At 37.2% G+C, this 11,704-nt stretch overlaps 1 protein-coding gene across 3 annotated transcripts in view; it reads right to left on the bottom strand.

The window, feature by feature from the left end:
* The window catches only part of LOC115221363 (monocarboxylate transporter 7), a 135,430-nt gene extending 123,954 nt beyond the window's left edge, over positions 1–11,476 (bottom strand). Inside the window, exons 1-2 of one of the 3 annotated variants that reach the window (XM_036510899.1) lie at positions 11,023–11,476; positions 10,555–10,736 (exon numbers count right to left, since the gene is read on the bottom strand). The gene's annotated coding sequence lies outside the window, so the exon portion shown is untranslated. The remainder of the gene's footprint in view (positions 1–10,554; positions 10,737–11,022) is intronic. The other 2 variants (XM_029791535.2, XM_029791536.2) reach the window with 2 other exon arrangements.
* Positions 11,477–11,704: the final 228 nt, after the last annotated feature.

Below are 11,704 nucleotides of genomic sequence, written 5' to 3' on the forward strand. Positions count from 1 at the left end.
GTTTTAAGGGTGTCATAAAAGGCCGAGTTGGAGACCCAACCTTCTGAGTTCTTTTACAGGATTTAGAAAAACTGAAAGACTACTGCAATAAGTATGTGAATCTGAGAAGGGAATATGTTGAATAAAATCATAATTAACTGATCCTCTTGTATTTTCTTTTACCCAAAGCCAGGAATTTTTTCAGCACCCCTTCATATGTAATATTACAAATACAGTACAAATAAAAAAAAACTAATAAAAAAATATTAAAAAATCACTAATTCTGAATTAAAATATTGTTTTTGTATTTTTTTAATTAAACCGTATTCCCATGCCTGAAATGGGTTGGTCATATCTTCCAATATGAGAGATGTATTGTTCGAATGTTCTTACACATAAGCATTGAATTAGAAGCTTCAACAAAACCAAATCTTCCAAAAGACATATCTAGCTGGCTATTTATTTATTTTGCAATTCATCTTTACTAAAGACTTTACCTCCAAAATGGAAGTTTGGTAAAACTTTTAGAAAAAAAAAAATAATAAATAATCGTTGTTATTTAAACCAAATAAAAATAAAAAAAGAACCAGAAGAAAAGAAGAAAACGGAAAACCTCAAGTCGCTCCAAAACTGTTTAAAGGAAAACTGATACGAAATAAAGAAGTTTGTGTTTCTTTCAACAAAAAATTTTTCGACTATCATATGAAACCTATCTACGTCCTCATGTGATGGCAAACATTATATTAATAAATCATATATATTTTGTAAATGTTATCTTACTGTCACACACACCATGTGTTTTCATCTTCGGTATTACTACTACTATTACTGCTGCTGTTTCTGCTGCTGCTGTTGTTTTTCTCTTATTCATATCTCCATGTGTTTTCTTACTCTATTGATGCTCGATTTCCCCATGCTGTCGTTCTGCTAGTAAACTGCTGCTATAGCTGTTCTCTGCTCACATCAATAACAACAGACAAACAATGGCAATGATTCATTTTCGTATTTGGCTTGCAAGATTCTTGATGTGAACTCGTTCGCTGAAACAGGGTTTGTTGTATCTTTGGAGGCTCATTATGCCAATAATGAATACACACACACACACTGGTTCTGTTTCACTTCTTTATTATTATTATTATTATTATTATTATTATTATTATTATTATTATTATTATTATTCATTAATTGGTTAACTATTAAACCAACTAACCAGTTGTTTGATTAAGCATTCATGCCCTTTTCATGCCAGGCCAGCCACCCTGAAGCAGAGAGGACATGTCATTGAAGAGGTACTGAATAATGAAGAAACGACAATATCAAATGATTAATCAAAAGATCAATTAGTTATTTGGTTAAATAAACAACCAATTAATAAATGACACTATGGAAATGAAACTGAACCAGTGTGTGTATATTATTGGTACAATGACCCTCCAGAGATACAACAAAATAGCAAATGTTCCTACCTACAAATAGTATCACTATCCTACAAAAAGTGTGGTTTGAACAAATGGGAAACACTGTTTTGGAATATCAGTGGAAATTTGTTTATACATGCTGAGCCAAGAGAAAGGGGTTTCCTACTCCTTCAAATTTACACATTTGCTTATCCAAATGGATTCTAGTGATATGAATGTTATTGAAGGATTTAGCAGCTGAAACAGTGCAAACATTGGTTTTCTCAAGAACTGTATACATTCATTTGCTCACTTAAGCCCCCATGCCCCTTACAGAACATAGACCATTGATGACTTTTCTTTACTGTTCTCAGGTGGGAGATGACGCAACCCTTCCTGCCCATGCGTGAAAATTTTCACACCTGTAGGCCACATCAATTCCCAACTGTTATGCCAAGAGTATAGGCATGTAGTTATTTCTTTACTACCCACAAGGGGCTAAGCACAGAGGAGACAAACAAGGACAGACAAACGGATTAAGTCGATTATATCGACCCCAGTGCGTTAGTGGTACTTAATTTATCGACCCCCAAAAGGATGAAAGGCAAAGTCGACCTCGGCGGAATTTGAACTCAGAACGTAACGGCAGACGAAATACGGCTACACATTTCGCCCAGCGTGCTAACGTTTCTGCCAGCTCGCCGCCTTTGTGTATAGGCATGTAGTGCATGCATGTTGGATTTCTATTTTCACATATGCACATGAAGGGTGGCATCACCCCTACCCAAAGAATTTTGCCCACATGGCATTAGCTTTGGTGGGAAAAGATAAAATCAGATACTTTTTTTAGGTAGAGGTGTTTGCCCTTCAATGTGGGGTGGGTGGACACACCTTGAGAGAAGGCCTTCCTCTAACTGCACTTTTTCTAGATAGGGGTGTTGGCCATATACAAACCCATTTATAACCCTGGGAAGAGGCGGCCCACATTAGTCTGGCCTTTATCATCTGCTCTAAGGACTCTTACTTAATAAGAACTGTCTGTGTGTCATGTGAAGCTTTTCCAGAAAATCTTTACATGTAAACTTTGTGAGTATAGACATGTAGTGCATACTTGTTGGATTTCCATTTTCACATATGCACATGAAGGGTGGTATCACCCCCTACCCAAAGAATTTTGCCCACGTGACATTAGTTTTGGTGGGAAAAAATAAAATCAGATACTTTTTAAACACATCTCATAGGCAATACCCAAGAAAAGGAAAGGATTATTTTGTCATGGCTAAATCAAGGCTGCCCTGGGGCTGAATAACAACAAAAACAACAACAACAACTGCACAGTAACATATAACACTAAAAAAGGGAAAGCAATATCTGAAGTCTGTTATGTTTCATGATAACATGAGAATAGACCTATCATCAGTGATAGGTCTATTCTCTATATATTGACTTTATAAATGAAGGGAAGAGTCAAATGTTCACAAAAACATGACATAGATGTCAGATATTGATCAGTATTGACAGCTGACACACAGGAGTCCATCATAAACATCATCATCACTGTATTAATGCTTGTATGAGTCAGACAATATTTGTTGAGGTACACACACACACATGTACTGTATATATTCGTGGATAGGTTGCACCCTTAGTTTAGGATTGTCAAAGTAGGTATTTGCAGTTGACTCACAGATAGGTCACACTATAATCTAGGGAGTCACATGCCTCTTTTTTTAATGTAAATATAACTAATATTTGTTAAATATTATCAAATATTCCATGTCCATCTGCATAATCCACCACTTTCAACTTAAAACCTGCTTACTCTCTCTCTTTTACTCTTTTACTTGTTTCAGTCATTTGACTGCGGCCATGCTGGAGCACTCCCTTTAGTCGAGCAAATCGACCCCAGGACTTATTCTTTGGAAGCCTAGTACTTATTCTATCGGCTTCTTTTGCCGAACCGCTAAGTTACAGGGACGTTAACACACCAGCATCGGTTGTCAAGCGATGTTGGGGGGACAAACACAGACACACAAATATATACACACACTCATATACGTATACACACACACACACACACACTCACACATATATATATAATATATATATATATATACATATATACGACAGGCTTTTTTCAGTTTCTGTTTATCAAATCCACTCACAAGGCTTTGGTCGGCCCGAGGCTATAGTAGAAGACACTTGCCCAAGGTGCCATGCAGTGGGACTGAACTTGGAACCATGTGGTTGGTAAGCAAGCTACTTACCACACAGCCACTCCTACGCTTCATAACTTTTTCTCTTACTCATGATTAGGGTTTGCAATTATTAAAATTATTAAATTAAAAATTGGGGTGAATCAATGTTGGCAAAAAGACCAATATGCAGACTTCTGGTTTCCAGTTTCTATCAAACAGATGTCACAAAAATGTTTCCATAACAACTTGAAAACTGAAAAGCCCAGGCTCAGGGTACACTTGAACCTGGATTACTGATACACTGCTGTTTACTTTACACTCCTGTGATGCTGAGTGGATAAGTCACACCCTGACTTTTGATTGAAATTTTTGGTAAAAAAAAAAAGGTGTGACCTATCCGCGAATATATATGGTACCAGGCTTTGAAAAAACGCAAGTACTCTGGTGGATTTGTTCAACTAAATGTTTCAATGCAGTGCTTCAGCATGGCCACAGTCCAATGACTCAAACAAGTTAAAGAACATGATGGGCTTCTTTTAGTTTCCATCCACTAAATCCACACACAAGGCTTTGGGTCAGCTACAGGCAAAATTAGAAGTACCGAGGTACCATGCAGAGAAACTGAACCTGAAACCATGTGGTTGGAAAGCACATGGTTTCAGTGTAAGAAATTCTCAGCCTCTTCTTGGGTGCCTGAACACTAACTAAACATTAGATGAAACATTTATTAGAAGAGAAACAGCTGTGATGTAGGGAAGATAATTTATAATAGATAAAGCGATGTTAGCTGATGGCCAGAGTTGAAGTGAGCTAATTAATAAGCTATCTAAAGGCAAACTATTGATGACAACAGTTAAGTCCTACATATCTTATCTGATGTTACAAGATTCTGAATTCAGATCTCTGCAATAAATATTATATTATATTATTGGAGAGATTAGTATTGCTACATTCAAGCTATGAGCTAATTCTTTTATTGATCATTAACTGTTAGTCAAGATATTGGTAATGGGAGTAGTCAGGGCAGTAAGATAAGTGAAGCAAGCAAAACATGACACCTGTTTGATAAAAACAACAAGACAGGAAAGTTTCATAACATCCATATAGAATTAGCCAGGCAGCTAAGAAGTTTGCTTCATAGGCATGTTGTTTCCACTTCAGTAACCACTAATTTAGTATTTAGAATGATGTCTTGCAAACAACTTGCACATGCAAGTGCTACCAGTCAAAAGCTCCGTATACCAGAAGCCAGCAAGTGTATGGGGTCATCAGGAGAGAATGCGCGCCGTTTCGGGGCCTACCTCTCGACGGCATCAATGCGCACCGGGCCCCCTCCCTCACTGATATGAGGCCCCGCTTGCTAGATCAGCTGGTTATGAAATTAAACTCAATATCCTTCTAGCCATCGCTCATCGTCTCTTTTTAACCAAATCCAGTAGCTAGTCTTTTCCACTGTAGATTGGATATCAGTCATGGTGGTATTGACTTTACGATGAGTTAGGCCTAGCGATAACAACAGTCGTCTCATTACTATGAAAATTTCCAGGTAGGTTTAAATTTAGATTGCTTTAAAATGGAGTTTGTCTCAGAATCAGTGACAGTCTCAGGCAGGTTGGAATTAAAAGGGTTGAGTCTAAAATGTAAGTTAATTCGAAAAACTATATAAATTTTATATACACTATGTGGTACTGGCAATGACCTTGCTCAAATGTTTTTTTTTTCACGTGCCAGTAAGGCGAGATCGTTACCAGCGTCGCCTTACTGGCACTTGTGCCGGTGGCATGTGAAAAAATATTCGAGCAAGGTCGTTGCCAGTGCCACTGGACTGGCTCCTGTGCAGGTGGCACGAAAAAACACCATTTGAGTGTGGCCATTGCCAGTACCGCCTGACTGGCCCTCCTGCCGGTGGCACGTAAAAGCACCCACTACACTCTTGGAGTGGTTGGCGTTAGGAAGGGCATCTAGCTGTAGAAACTCTGCCAGAGCAAGAGTGGAGCCTGGTGCAGCCATCTGGTTCGCCAGTCCTCAGTCAACTCGTCCAACCCATGCTAGCATGGAAAGCGGACGTTAAACGATGATGATGATTATTAAGAATTGAATAAAAAAAAGTTGCTAAAATATTTTGTGTATTGTAGAAGTACAACCAATTTATTGCACAGAAATTTAAACAACAAAATCATATAAGGACCTCCAAAGTTCATATGGACCATGGTTGAAAACCACTCTTCTAGGTTAATAAGGATGTGGTTATATTATATATAAGCTTTTTCATTGTTTTAGAATTAATTGAGGGGCAATTTATTTTAAAAGAAATACGATAACAATATTTCAGTAAGGGTATATATTAGTCCAAGATTATAATTTGAGATTTTTGACTAGTTGTTTTCAGTGTTATATGATATGCTAGTTTGTCAGCTCAGCAGATAAAACCTATAATTTATTGTAAATTTTCTGTTGCGATAACTAACCTTAATTAACTTAGATTATTTAATGAACAGACAAGTTTATAGAAGTTATAAGGTTTCTTTGTGGAGATTGGAGGTACCACCATTTGGTTCTAACTCCCTTCCCAAATGTGAGTAGCCATGTGGCCCTTCTATAATATGAACCTGCTCTACCCCAACTAATTGTTAACAAGTGTCACAATCATGCAAGCAATACCCTTCTTTATCATCATCAACATCATCTTTTAATGACTGTTCTCCATGCTGGCATCAGTTGGTCAGTTTGACAGGGGTTAGCCAGCTGGAGTGATGCCTAGGCTCCCTCTGACTGTTTCGGCATGGTTTCTATGGTTGAATACTCTTCCTAATGCCAATCACTTTACAGAGTGTAGAGAGAGCTTTTATGTGACACTGATACATGCACTTTTATGTGGCCCCAGCACAGGCCAAATTTCCAAAATTCCATGACAAACATTTCTGGCCATCGGAAATATTACTTAACTTGGAAATAGATGAGAGTTGGCAATAGGAAAGGCATACAGCCATATAAAAATTGCCTCGATAAATTCCATCCAAACTATACGAGCATGGAAAGGCGGATGTTAAATTGTGATGATTCACAATTCTCATCCTGAAAGCTCTCCAAAAATGACAGTTCCATTGATGAAGTCACACCCAGAGTATTTTCTGGACACTGTTGCTCATTTCCATTAGAAACACTCTGTAGGATGCTATGTTAAAATTGGTAATCCATCAGCCATATCACCTGGATTGGGAGAAACCTATGAAGGTCTAACAACATTCCCGGTCCAGGAATGCAGTGCGAGTGATGAATTTAAACCATTATTATTATTTTATATATGCACAACAGTTTAAACTGTTGGAAAAGAAGAATTCCTCACATCAGGCTACAACAAGTGACCTTATATGCCAAGAACCCTCCTAAGTATCCTAGCTGTCCCTAATAACACTGTTTTCTGGAGCTACACCAAACTAGGCTTTATGCCTATCTCCTCGATCCATCTGTTCAAATCTTTAGGAATAGTTCCTTATAATTATTATTATAATTATTATTACTATTATTATTTGTTTCTTTATTACCCACAAGGGGCTAAACACAGAGGGGACAAACAAGGACAAACAGATTAAGTCGATTACATCGACCCCAGTGCGTAACTGGTACTTAATTTATCGACCCTGAAAGGATGAAAGGCAAAGTCGACCTCGGCAGAATTTGAACTCAGAACATAGCGACGGACGAAATACCACGAAGCACTTCGCCCGGCGTGCTAACGTCTCTGCCAGCTTGCCGCTTTAATAATATTATTATTATTATTATTATTATTATTATTATTAAGGTAGCAAGCTGGCAGAACCGTTAGCATCCCAGGTGAAATGCTTAGTGGTATTCTGAGTTCAAATTCCGCCAGGATTGACTCTGCCTTTCATCCTTTCAGGGGTTGATAAAATAAGTACAAGTCAAGCACGGTTTTCAATGTAATTGACTAGTCCCCTCAATGTAATCAACTAGCCTTGTGCCTATAGTTGAAAGGATTATTATTATTATTTATTATTATTATTACTAAATTCCACTGGGGTGAATTTTGCCTCTCATCCCTTCAGGGTCGATAAAACAGATACTAGTTGAGTACTGGGGTTGATGTAATCAACTAAACCCCTCTCACAAAATGTGAGGCCTTGTACCTATAGTAGAAAACATTTTTATTATGAAGGTGGTGAGCTGGCAGAATCATTAGTGTGTTGGACAAAATGCTTAGTGGTATTTTCCTTTATGTTGTGAGTTCAACTGCTACCAAGGTCGACTTTGCATTCCATCCTTTCAGGGTCGATAAAGTACTAGTTGAACACTGGGGTCAATGTACTCGACTAGCCTAGTTTCCCCCACAGAATTCAAGCCTTGTGCCTATAGCGAAAAGAATTATAATTTCTATTTTTAATATTTTTATGCAGTGGAGGGCGGCGAGCTGGCAGAAACGTTAGCACGCCGGGCGAAATGCGTAGCCGTATTTCGTCTGCCGTTACGTTCTGAGTTCAAATTCCGCCGAGGTCGACTTTGCCTTTCATCCTTTCGGGGTCGATAAATTAAGTACCAGTTATGCACTGGAGTCGATGTAATCGACTTAATCCGTGTGTCTCTCCTTGTTTGTCCCTTCTGTGTTTAGCTCCTTGTGGGTAGTAAAGAAATAGGTATTTCGACCGTCTTTATGTTCTGAGTTCAAATTCCGCCAAGGTCGACTTTGTCGTTCATCCTTTCGAACATTGGGATCGATGTAATCGACTTACATCTACCCGCGTACTTGCTGGCCTTGTGCCAAAATTTGAAACCAATAATTTTAGGGAGTGGATTGGCTAAATGGTTGAGAGTCGGGAAAATACCATGCGCTAGTTGTTCCGACTCTTTACATTCTGAGTTAAAACACCGCTGTGGTCAGCATTGCTTTTCATCCTTCCGGGGTCGATAAAATAAAGTACCTGATACCCTCAAATTATCTGACCTTGAGCTTAAAAACAGAAATCATTCTTCTCTAGCGTGGGTAGAAAGCTACAGATTAGGTGTACTCTACTCGAACCAGTAAGTTGACTGGTTCTTATTTTATCGTCTTCAGCAGAATTTGAAACCAGAACGTAAAAATAAGGAAGCACTAAATACCGCAAGATAATATTCCGTAGCCTTTCCCATCATTCTACTAACGTAATATAACATTAATAATATAAATATTTTTCGTATCGAGCACTCATAGTCCCTTATCAATTAGAAGCCTAATACTTTCTTAGTGCTGCGGCAGCCGCCGTTCCACATCGTGGTGGGGCGGGGACGATGATGTTTATGCTAAGATTGTTGTTTATGCAAGGTAAAGTACAAACTGATGTCATTGATCCTTCTCAAGCCACTAGTAATACTGTTCACCATAAATAACATTCGTATTCGGGCGGTTATACTTAGTCAACTTTTATTATTTTAATATGTTTATATACAACTCAGGGTTTGACAGAAGCTCCTAACTAAAGCAGCAACACCTAGCCGTTTGAATTATAACATACCATATGGGGTTTCGTCGTTTTTTCTTATTTTCAGTAGTTGATGAATATGCCTCTCTATTGAGGTCTTCGCGAAGCGGTAAACGATACAGTCGGGGTTAATAGTACTTTTAAGGTTGTCCAACAGATTAATAACAAACGAAATAAACATATGACGTAGCTACTTCCTTCGACTCCAACACAACACATATTAAATTCTTATAAAAATGGCAACGAACTTGCGAAATAAAACTGAAAAACAATTTAAGAAATTCGTAGCATAAAATCTTTGGTATTTTGATGTTGTTATGATTCCTCTTTTATTACACATTTTCGTTTTTGTTTCTTGTATTTTTTTTTATTTTCGGTCGCTGCTATTTTTTTTTGCAAGAGTAATTCTGTTATCATCAAATTATGAATGTAACAAAAGAATTCGGTCAGTTATTGGTTTACTTATATTACCTTCTAAGTGTGCAGTGTTTCGATTGTTATTTTGAAAACTAATGAGTTATATAAAGAGAGAGAGATTAAACTGTTCTAAGGTAGCCCAATTCAGCAACAACAGGCAATGAAAACAGTCACTGATGGGTCGAACAAAACGAATAGATTTTAACTCTGGAGGCGAATTATGTCATACTTATTCTACACACGCATTCCCACCACGAGTAAAACGATAGCGCCTTTACGTGGTCGCTCGACACGCTAGAAATAGCAGCCATGTTTCCCTTTAAATTGAACTTTGCTGTGTTTTTTTTTTTTATGGAAGGGCGCATGAGGGTTATGTAACGTAGTCCTAAATATGTAGTGTCTGAATAAAAGATGAGATGGTCATGGTTGGAACGCCTTGCTCGATCGGGATCTAACCTGGGACTAATACATCAACGACAACGATGATTAGTTTGTTAAGAAGGGAGGCAAGGAAGTAAACTTTTGGAAAGATGAGAAGAATAAATGTCAAAAATATCACATAAAATGTTTAACTGCATTTGAAATATACGATCTGCCTCTCTGTCTCTGCTTTCGTAAAGAGGATACATAATATGCAAAAACCCTCATGTAATCGTGTAATCCAGCAGTTTATGCGCTCACACCAATCAAAACAAAATAACAGATACTTTAGTTAGCTATTTTATGTAATAATATATATGTGACGATATAATTGACCTTTGCATCGTATTCAGTTCTATCCGTTGCAAGCACATGGAATAATATATGTATGTGTGTGTGTATATATACATGTATGTATATATGTATATATATATATATATGAAAGCGTAGAAAATATAATAATCATTCCATCAAATTTTTGCAGTAAAAAGCATTATAACAAACAATACTTCAAGATCGAAAATAAAATATAATGAAAAGTTAATTTTTTTTTAAAATAGCAATAATAGAAATAAAAGAGGGAAAATTCGTATAATTTATAACAGTTAATTAAAATATCATAGCTGTATAATGTAATAGCTTAAACTGGAATAAAAATCATTTAATTACTTGCCACACTGCACTGATTCTGTCCATCCATATCGACTTGATTAAAACAATTCTAGTGACTTATTATTACAATATTTAAATTGTTGCTCGATGTGACGGTGTGATAGCAAAACGTAATGCATAGCTATGTTCCCCGATGCAGCAGGTTACAGAAGAACTGTATTGAGAGGTTGAAGTATATTCTTAACAAAAAAAAAAAAAAAATCTGATATTTGCTAATTCTTTATAATATACGTAATTTTTGGAAAATTATAACAAATGCTTGAACGGAGAAGCTGGAAATGTTAGTGTTTTTATTTAAGAAAAGAAAAGAGGTGGAAGAAAAAAAGAGAAATGAGTAGTGGGCAATATTAGTTAAAACTGCATGTATCAGTAGTGGAAACAAAAACAGATTGTGAGAAGTTAAAGGGCGCAGAGAGAGAGAGAGAGAACATCGTGGATTTTGCAGTATAATTTGATTTGATTTACCTTCTGAGATGCGGATTGCGTCGAGGGAGTTCCAGTGACAGTCTTCATCCGTATATATAACTAGTTGGACTTTTAGACACTTAATAATTCTGAGATAGTCTGTTAATAATTTAACGTCAGGACAACAAAATTACAGTTCTTAGCAACAACAGCAGTCGCGAAACGATCAGCTGTTTGAGGCCGACTAAAAATAGTGCCGGGTTAGAGCGAGCACTGATGGGGTGTGATTTCAAATTACATCTTTCTTTCGTATTACGAAATGACAGGAGCTAGAAGATGGCAAAGGAGGAAGAGGAAGGCACAAGCAGGATATTGCCACCAACGATTTCTTCTCACGTTTGTGATGTGATAGTGTTATAATTATTGCCATGACCCCACGGATATGAAAATGATGATTTCGTTTTCCATAGTGGTCGGCTTTCGGCTTGCTTATTTACGTATTCACGACTGATTTAGCGGATGTTTTATTTTGAAAAGATATCGCATATTTTTATTTAGAAAACGAAAATAGCTTTCACAAAAAAAAGCTGTTTGTGTGAATAAAGAAGGCACGTGTTTTCGTGTACACAAACGTACAATAAAATGATTAAAATATATTACCGAGCTACCATGCATATTCTATGCATTTGTATATTGAAGTATGCTTGCACTGACAGGAATAGGTGCATACGTGACCTTTCAC

The sequence above is a fragment of the Octopus sinensis genome, linkage group LG18, assembly GCF_006345805.1.
Source record: "Octopus sinensis linkage group LG18, ASM634580v1, whole genome shotgun sequence".
NCBI classification, from domain to species: domain Eukaryota; kingdom Metazoa; phylum Mollusca; class Cephalopoda; order Octopoda; family Octopodidae; genus Octopus; species Octopus sinensis.